The sequence below is a fragment of the Tenrec ecaudatus genome, chromosome 3 (assembly GCF_050624435.1).
Source record: "Tenrec ecaudatus isolate mTenEca1 chromosome 3, mTenEca1.hap1, whole genome shotgun sequence".
NCBI classification, from domain to species: domain Eukaryota; kingdom Metazoa; phylum Chordata; class Mammalia; order Afrosoricida; family Tenrecidae; genus Tenrec; species Tenrec ecaudatus.
In genome coordinates, this window is record NC_134532.1 from 45,966,520 (window position 1) to 45,976,775 (window position 10,256).

Consider the following 10,256-nt stretch of genomic DNA (forward strand, 5'->3'; position numbering starts at 1 on the left):
GGGAAATTTGGAGACCGCTATTTTGGAGGGCAATGATGAGTTGCTGTCCCACCTGATGGAGCTGTTGCTCGCGGGGCCCTGCCAACAAAATGTTGTCCATGTAATGGATAATATATAAGTTAGGAAATGACAAGCGGAAGGGGTCAACCGTTTGAGGCACAAATTTCTGACACAGGGTGGGGCTTGTGGTCCCCCCCTGCGGGAGGACCCGCCACTGAAAACGAGGGGAAGGCCCTACGCAATTAATTATAGGGAGACTGAATGCAAAACGCTTGCAATCCTCAGGGTGAAGAGGGATAGAAAAAAAAACAATCTTTAAGATCAATAATTAGTTTAACAAAATTTTTAGGAATAGCTATTGGCGAAGGGAGACCTGGTTGTAGGGCGCCCATAGGAACCATGGTTTTATTAATTGCCCTTAAATCTTGCAACAACCGCCACTTCCCTGTTTTCTTTTTAATAACAAACACAGGCGTATTCCAGGGCGAGGTGGAGGGTTCAATGTGTCCAGCCTCCAGCTGTTCCTGCACCAACTGTGTGGCGGCGGACAACTTATGTGATGGGAGGGGCCATTGGTCAATCCAGACAGGCTCATCACTCTTCCATGTAATCTTTTCTGCCTGGAGTGCAGGAGGAGCAATGGCCCTTACAAAAAATGATTAGAAAATCCTAAGCCTGTGCGATCATTTTTTGGGACAGCTGCGACGGGCGTTGAGTCTCCCTGACTTAGTTTGCCTAATCCCTGCCCGGGCAAATAACCCTGGGAAAGCATTTGTTGGGAGACGACTTCGTTAGGGCTGCACATAAAAACCTTCATTTGAGAAAGAACATCCCTGCCCCAGAGATTGACGGGCAGGCCGGGAACAACAAAAGGCTGAATTGTACCTGTATTGCCCTCGCTATCCTCCCAGGTTAGAAGTTGGGAACTTTGCAGGGTATTTTTTGACTGCCCAATCCCTTGCGGATGAGTTAAAGAGGCCTATAAAGGCCAAGCAGAAGGCCAGGAGCTTTGAGAAAGGACAGTGGAGTCTGCTCCAGAGTCTAAGATGCCCTCAAAGGCCTTTCTCTGGATCTTAAGAGTAAGTGTTGGGCGATCCTTAGTAATGGCCTGGACCCAATAAAGGTCAGAGGAGCCCGGTCGGGAGGCACCACGAGTATTGCTGATCGCCGGGTGAGAAGTGTTCAGAGGCAGCGGTAGGGCCTGGAGCCAGGCGCTGCCCTCGCAGGATGGAAACAATACCTTTAGAAACACTTGCCAAAATCTTTATTTCTCCTGCATAGTCACTATCTACCAATGAGGGGTGAACAGTAATACCATTTAGGGTGGTTGAAGAGTGTCCCAAAATCAGAAAAAAAGGTGCCTGGTGGTGGGGGGCCAAAAATTCCAGTGTCGATAATTCGCACTCCATCTTCGGGGGTTAGTATTGTGGGGGTGGCGGTACACAGGTCCACTCCTGCATTTCCTGGGGTGGCCTGGTACAGGGAGGGTCGGGCTGCCGGCTGTTCCCCAAGGCCGGAACAAAGGGAATGGGTTCAAGGGCTCGGGGCTGGCCCCGCTGGCCGTTTCCCGAGAGCGGAGGCAAGGGACGCCTGTTGATATCGGTAATGGAGCGGCAGGCAGTAACCCAATGCTTTCCCTTTTTACATCGGGGGCAAGGGGTAGCGGGGATGGCGGGGCAGGCGCTCGATTCCGCAGGGGAGGTAATTTTAGTGAAGAAGGGGGCTGCGACAGGGCACTGCCGGGCGAAGTGTCCTGGTTGGCCGCACTTAAAACAATTTTTCGAAGAATTATTGACCTGCAAGGCGGCGCCCACTGCAAGATGAATGGCCTGGGAAACCTTAGCGGAAAAAGGGTCGACATCCTGGCACAAGTGTAACATTTCATCAAGGGTCTTATCTCTAGCCTTGCCGCGCATAACCGCCCTGCAGGAGAAATTAGCATTTTCATAGGCCAGCTGTTTAATGAGCTTATCACTAGCAGCCTCATGGTCGAGGGTCCGTTCGGCCCCTTCCAAAAGGCGGCTAATGAACTCATTGTATGGCTCCTGCAGCCCTTGAGTTATTTTAGTGAGGGGGATAATGGCTGAACCTTAAGTGGGAAGCGCTCGCCACGCGCCAAGGGCGGCATTGGCAGTTTGGGCTAAGAGACCGATTGGGAAGCGTTGCTGGCGTGTTTCAGCAGCATACTTGCCCTGCCCACTAAGCTTTTTAAAGGTCCAAGCAGCCGAAGGTGATCGAGGGGATTTGAGGTTAGTGGCGGCAATAGACTGACATCTATCCAAAAAATCGGCTTTCCAAGTTAAAAACTGGACTCGAGTCAAAACAGCCTGCACTACTTGCGTCCACTCGGCGGGAAGCATATGGCCCCCGCGGGAGACGGCGTCCAAAACACTTAAGGTGTAAGGGGCGTTGGCTCCGTAAGTTCGGACTGCGGTGTTGAGTTCCTTTAAGTTTTTAAGGTGGATCTTACGGAATTCCCGAGTTTTAGAGCCAGTCCCCTGTACAGGCGGCTCCTCATCTTCGCTCCCGCTTTCGTTTTCGTTCTCAGACCCCGACGTGTTATCGTTTTTCGCCTCCCCGTCCTCGTTACCAGAGCCCACGGGCGGGGAGCTGGCGGACTCTGCCTGAGGGTTATCAGGGGTGGACCTTGGGGAGGACCTGGTGGAGCGGGTGAGAACGGGGAGCAAGAGCTGGGCAGGTTTGGCCTTCTTTGTTTTAGGGACATGCTCTTTAGCAGACCCGCAAGGGTGTGCTGCCTGGCAAGGTGAACAAAAAATAGTTTCTCGGAGGGACGTTTGAAGGGAGGAAAGTGTTAAAATAAGATTAGTCCCAAGAAATTGTTTGTGCGTAAAGCAATTTTATCAGGATGTTATTATTACACTATGCAAGCTATTACCTTTTGCTCTTACCCGTTTGCACGCACCCTCCCCATTCCCTCTGGAGCTGTCCAGCCTCAGTCCATTTGAAATATTTTATAGGCGACCCTTCCTTTTCTCCCCTTTCCCTCCCAGTGACAGCCCTCCATTAGCCTCATATTTACCATATTTTTCTTTACTCCGCAACCTCCTTAGACAACACGTTAACTCCGTTATCCCTGAATCTTCTCCAGCCTCTCCCAACCTCCCAGTCAGTACATCCTGGAGATACCGTATTAAATCTTTAACACCCAAACCTTTGGCACCTCGGTGGGAAGGTCTGTACACTGTCATTCTCACCACTCTCTCGGCTGTCAAAGTAGTAGGTCTACACTCTTGGATATACCTCTCCAGAGTCAAACCGGTAACCAAAGTTAATCATGTTCCCCAGTGGTCTGTTCAGTCTACTGGTCCTATGTCTCTCCGCCTCACTCGCCTCACCAAACCAGCCAGCTAAGCCTAGCATTAACTTCCCCTTTCGCCTGGAGGTTTTTTTCTCACTGAAAATGTAACTAACCCCCAATATCACCAGCATCACCTACTCACTGGAAAAAGTTATCTCCTAGCCACAGCTGATTGCCTGGTCACTAGTTATTCTGGCCCAGTCTACCTTAATTTCACCTTGTTCAAACACAGTTCCAACTCCCTGAATGCGCACCTTCTCCCAAAACCAACTTCCCCCATCGTTTGTTTTCTATATGACCAAACCTCTAACCCCGCTTGTGCACAAAAATGGGTAAAACAAAACACAGGGTGCCCTGAAGGTCCTACAATATTCACCATGCTCGCCCCTACCCTGTAACCAAATCCCACCTGTTCTTTTGGTCAGGAATACAATTCCCCTTAACCATCCCTGACCCGTACAACAACAGATAGACCAAACCAGTCAAGGGAGGCTGGTATTTTAACTCCCACAGCACATATCCTAATGCTAAACTGTTCATATAAAGGTTGTTAGCCCAGGTCCAATCCACCATCCACCGTAATATTCAGATCCCAAAACATCAACTCATTAACCAAATTTCTAAACCTTCCAAGTCTCTCTTCTCCTGGATCGCCCTGCTACAGCAGGGACTGGCCATCACCAACCTTGCTAAATTAGGCAACCTTTCCACCTGCCTCATGTGTGCAGCCCTGGAATGCCCTCCTCTAGCAGCAGTCCCAGTTCCCAGCTGGTCATCTGCACTTAAGGTCTCCACCATGCAACCCATAATTATCCCCAATGTCCCTCTGTACTTCACACCAGGGTACGCACAGGTGCCGTTTTGCTACTCCAGTGCATCCACTCAACTGTGCAACACCACAATGCCATCCTCCCAGCCAATAACAGCACCAGCAGAATTTTTCTTCTGGTGCAATTATACACTCACCAAACTTCTTAACAGCAGTAGCAGGTCTGCCTTCTTGTGCCTACCTGTCACTCTAGTTCCGCAGCTCACTGTCTACACCCCAGCTAAATTCCAGAACAAATACACCCAGACACATCGTCACCGCAGTAAAAAAGCAGTTTTTCTCCCGGTTATTGTAGGCCTTTCCCTAAGCGTACTCACCAGTCGCGGTGGGACTGAGTGGTGGCACCCTGGGACACTCCATCACCACAACCAATCAGTTAGCTGAACGCTTCCAATCGACATTCGATATCTCCGCAGAATCTTTAGACTCCTTACAAAAACAAATAACCTCTATTGCTCAAGTTACCTTACAGAACCGTCGCGCTCTAGACCTCATCACGGCAGAAAAGGGAGGAACCTGCCTCTTCCTCCAGGAGGAATGCTGTTATTACATCAATGAGTTGGGAATTGTGAAAACCAATATCCAGATCACTAACAAACTAAGCCGTGAGTTACAGAGCACCAGGCCAACAACAGATGGAACTATTCCCTGGTGGAGCACTTCTCTGTACTCCTTTTTAGCCCCCATAATAGGACCCATAATTTTAATTACACTTTTATTTTTAATTGCTCCTTGTTTTATCCAGTTTTTCCAAAACAGGCTCCGCAACATCACCCAAGCTGCAGTTCACCAAATGATGTTGCAGCTGCATGAACCCCAATATGAAACTGTCTGGGAGCCTCGATATGAATTCCCCCATCGTGCGTCGACCCTAGAATCCCAGTACTCCGCCTTACAAAGCCCCCCTCCCCCTTAAATCGTCGTCCATGGTCAGCATGAAGCAGTTACGGAAAGACAACATCGTCCATTTTCCCTATAGGGTGGAGTCTGGGATGAAGGATCTTAGCACAAGTAACTCCATTTTGATTTTGGAACTATGTTAAGTTCTTGTAACTTACCCTGTACCTACCCCCCCTTGTGGGAAGCCGCAGCTCTCGCCGCCATTACAAGATGGCGCCGGGCAGTCAGGGCGGTGGCCCAGTTAAGTGGTAAACAACCACTTAGAGCATGCGCACTGCTTAGATGACGTAGTCATAACTCCACCCTGGAGTATGCTAATAAGGGTTCTGGTGAACGCACCAATCAATGCACAGCACGTCCCCATAGAGCGCATATAAGCAGCAGTAGTTTGGGGCTTCAAGGTCTTTTTCCGCATCTGCAAATTGAACCCGCATTAAACGCCTGTGGAAGAATCCTGTTGTGGCTCGTCCTTCTTGCTGGCGAGACTGAGCTCGCGACAAGTGGTGCCGAAACTCGGGAACGACCACCTCCGGCATGAGCGGAGACCCCCTGTCATCAGGGAGGATTCAGAACCGCACGGCGTGGGAAGAAATGGTAAGTTCTGAGAGACATGAGCCTGAATGATTGTTAAGCCGCTTGCTGGTGCTTGAGTGTTGGCGTGTGAATACTTCCGCTTTCGGTTTTAACGGCGAACAGCCAGCTGCCTTTTCTTTATCGCGCATAAATCGGGTGTAGATAAATCCGTGCGCGCCCGTGTGTTAAGTCTTTGTATACATAAGCAGGCAACATGGGGAACGCGGCAATAAAGACTATGGTTACAGCTCTCGATGCCCTATTGAGAAATAGAGGATTAAAAATTTCAGAACAGACTTTGTGTAAATTTGTAAAAAACATAGATGAGATAGCACCATGGTTTGTTTCCACAGGCTCGCTAACATCCGCGAGCTGGAATAAGCTAGGGCGAGACATAGACCGAGCCGCTGAAGCCGGACGGCTGAAGCCGGGGATTAGACCCATTTGGAAGCTAGTGAAAGCATGCATTGAGGACAAAGAGTGTGAGCAGCCATTGAGCCAAGGGCAGCAGGCTTTAGAAGATGTTCAGGAGAGCATGTCAGAAACAGAGCGGGAGGAAGAACAAGGAGCTCGTAGGAAGCAGCACAAAGCTGTTAAAAATGAGGAGGCTGCGCAGTTAAAATTAAAAGAGGAAGTTGATCAACAGAAGAAGAGCCGTGCCCGCCATTCGGAGCCCTTGTACCCGTGGCGAGAACTAGAGCTTCTTGAGTTATCAGAGGAAGAAGAGGAACAGTTAGAGGAGGCAGCCGCTCGCTACGAGGAGGGACGGTATAATGCTTTTCAAGTAACCGCTGTGAGCCTGTCCGCACCACCCCCTTATAGCGAGAACAGGCAGAAAGGGTGTGGATACTCCTTTTGCCCACCCGGTACCCGCAGAGCAATACAACAAATGTACCCAGTATTTGAAGACCAGAATAATGCTCGTTATCATACGCCTTTAGAGCATAAGCAAGTGAAGGACTTAGCTGAAGCAGTAAGATCTTATGGTGTCAATGCAAATTATACTCAGTCCCTGATTGAGAGACTTACAGACAATGCTATGAAACCTGCTGATTGGATTTTTGTTACAAAAGCAGTCTTGACAACAGGACAGTATTTGGAGTGGAAATCCTTGTGGCAGGACCTATTAATGGCTCAGGCTAGGGAAAATGCCGCGGCGGGGCAACCCGCATGGAATTTTGAAATGCTGACAGGTCAAGGAAGATGGGTTAACAATCAAACAGCCTTCCCAATACAGGTATATCAACAAATAAATACTGCCGCGAGCAAGGCATGGAGGACCTTGCCTAATAAAGGAGAGGTTAGAGGTAACTTAAATAAAATTATACAGGGACCTACTGAGCCTTTCTCAGATTTTGTCGCCCGTATGTTGGAAGCGGCAGGAAAAATCTTTGGAGATCAGGAAACAGCCATGCCTCTCATTGAGCAGTTAGTTTTTGAGCAGTGTACTAAAGAATGTAGAACAGTTATAACGCCCTGGAAGTCCAAAGGACTGCAGGCATGGATGAAGGCTTGCAGGGAAGTTGGTGGTCCTTTGACAAATACAGGATTGGCTGCTGCAGTATTGGCGGCCCTAAAAAGAGGCCCCCTAAAATGCTTTCAGTGTGGTAAGGAAGGACACATTAAAAAACATTGCCCTACTGGCACCGCGAGTCAAACTAGGATAGGGACCAAAAGGACCCCGGGAGTTTGCCCTCGGTGTGGTAAGGGTAGACATTGGGACAACGAATGCAGATCTGTGAAAGATAGCAAGGGGCGCCCCCTAGAGCAAAATGACTAGGAGCCAAAAAAACGGGAAGCGGGGCCCTCATCCCCAGGGCCCGCAAATGTATGGGGCAATCCAGGAGGACGGCCTCCGCCCACTGGGGAGGCCACTCCCAAAAGGGCCACTGCGGGATTCGCAGGGGTGGACCTCAGTTCCACCACCAGAGCAGTACTAACGCCACAGCAGGGATGCCAGCCCATCCCTACGGATTTTTATGGTCCCCTTCCAGAAGGCACCGTGAGCTTGCTGCTTGGTAGGTCCTCCACCACCTTAAAAGGCTTAATTGTGCACCCAGGAGTCATTGATCAGGATTTTACAGGACAAGTAAAGGCAATGTGCTCCTCCCCACGAGGAATATATGCCATCTCACCTGGAGACCGTATCGCGCAGCTCTTGGTGTTGTCTAGCAAGCATGCACTATTCCCAAGTACTAAAGTTAGTAGAGAAAAAATGAGCTTTGGATCATCAGGAGAAGCTGGGGTCTTTTTCTCAGTGCAGTTAGATCAACCCCCAACTTTGACATTGGACATTGAAGGGAAAACCTTTGAAGGTATATTAAACAAAGGGGCAGACAAAAGCATTATATCCACCAAATGGTGGCCTTCCTGCTGGCCGGTAACACAATCTTCACAGTCTCTACAAGGACTCGGGTATGCATCCATGCCTATGATAAGCACCAGACGGTTGCACTGGAAAGCTGAGGAAGGACAATCAGGCCAGTTACAACCATATGTCCTCCCCTTACCTGTAAATTTGTGGGGAAGGGACATGTTGACAGACCTAGGATTAATACTAACCAATGATTACTCACCTATAAGTCAAGAACTTATGCAAAAAATGGGATATGTACCGGGAAAGGGAGTTGGGAAACACCTACAGGGTCGTCCTGAACCAATAGAGGTAGCAGTGAAGAAAGATCGCACAGGTCTGGGTTTTTCCTAGGGGCCACTGCGGAGCCGCTACCCATTCCGTGGCTCTCAGCAGAGCCAGTTAGGGTACCACAGTGGCCGCTCCCAGTAGAAAAATTAATTGCAGCACAAAGGCTAGTTAAGGAACAGCTAGAACTAGGACATTTAGAACCATCTGTGTCCCCGTGGAACACACCCATATTTGTTATTAAGAAAAAATCAGGGAAGTGGAGATTGTTGCATGATTTAAGAGCCATCAACGCCCAAATGTCACTCATGGGCCCTGTGCAGAAAGGCCTCCCATTGCTATCTGCAATACCTAAAGGCTGGACCATCATTATAATAGACATTAAGGATTGTTTTTTCTCCATCCCTTTGCATAAGAAAGATAAGGAAAGATTTGCCTTTACCCTACCCTCCATTAATCATGAAGAACCTGACAAACGCTTTCAGTGGCGAGTTTTGCCAAAGAAAATGGCCAATAGTCCTACTATGTGCCAGTTATTTGTGGACCACGCCCTAGCACCCGTCAGAGAAAAATTTGGTCAGTTAAAAATCTACCATTACATGGATGACATATTAATAACTGGAGAAGAGGAGCCAGATGTGCAGCAGGGATACAGAGAGGTAGTTAAGGAATTAGAATCCCATCAGTTAGCCATAGCACCAGATAAGGTCCAACAATCTTCAATTGGACAGTTTTTAGGAGCCACAATAAGCCCATGTCACATAATACCTCAAAAATTGACTATACGGAAGGATCAGTTAAAGACATTAAATGATTTTCAAAAGTTGCTAGGAGATATCAATTGGCTCCGCCCATATTTAAAGGTATCCACTGCTGACCTTAAGCCATTGTTCAATATCTTGGAAGGAGAAAGCCTTGTTACTTCTCCTCGAGAAATCACTCCTCAAGCCCAGAAAGTATTAGAACAGGTTGAAAAGGCCATTTCTGAAGCGCAGTTAGATAGAATAGACATAAAATCTCCTTTTCAGCTGTGCATTCTAAAAACTGCCTGCGTGCCAACTGCGGTCTTGTGGCAGACTGGGCCTTTGTTGTGGATCCATGCCCACTCCTCACCTTCCAAAACTATTGAACACTACCCTTTTATGGTAGCCACAATGGCCCTAAGGGGTGTTAAGACAGCTATTATGCATTTTGGAAGAGAGCCTAGCAGCGTCATTGTCCCATATACTAGTGAGCAAGTTTCTACACTGTGCGCCACTACAGATGAGTGGGCAATTTTTAAATGCAGTTTTAATGGACTAATAGAAAACCATTATCCTAAACATTCCTTGTTGCAATTTGTGACTGCTCATCCAGTAATTTTTCCCCGTGTCACTGTTAACAACCCCATTAAGGAAGCTTTAGACATTTATACAGATGGCTCTAGTACAGGCAAAGGATGTTATGTAATAAACGATCAAGTGACTACATTACAATTTTTAGCTGATGCACCCCAATTAGTAGAATGTTTGGTGGTCTTAGAAGTTTTTAAGAAATTCACGGAGCCAATTAACATCATATCTGACTCCCATTACGTAGTCAACGCGGTGTCTAAGCTGGAAATTGCTGGCTACATTAAGCAATCCAGCAAGGTAGCAGACATCGTGTCTCAAATTAGAAAATGTATTTTGCAACGAAAACACCCATTTTATATTCAGCATATACGTGTTCATAGCTTGCTCCCGGGACCCATGGTAAAAGGTAATGATTTGGCTGATCAAGCTACAAGAGCTTTCCCTGTGTTAACTAAATCCCACTTTGAACTTGCTAAAGACTTTAATGAGCTATATCATGTGCCTGCTGCTACCCTACGCATTAAGTTTCCAATTACTCGCGCAGAGGCTCACACTATTGTGTTGCAGTGCGCCAAGTGTGCAGAATTTATTTCCAAACCCTCGGTCGGGGTAAACCCTCGAGGCGTCCGTCCTCTCAACATCTGGCAAATGGACGTTACC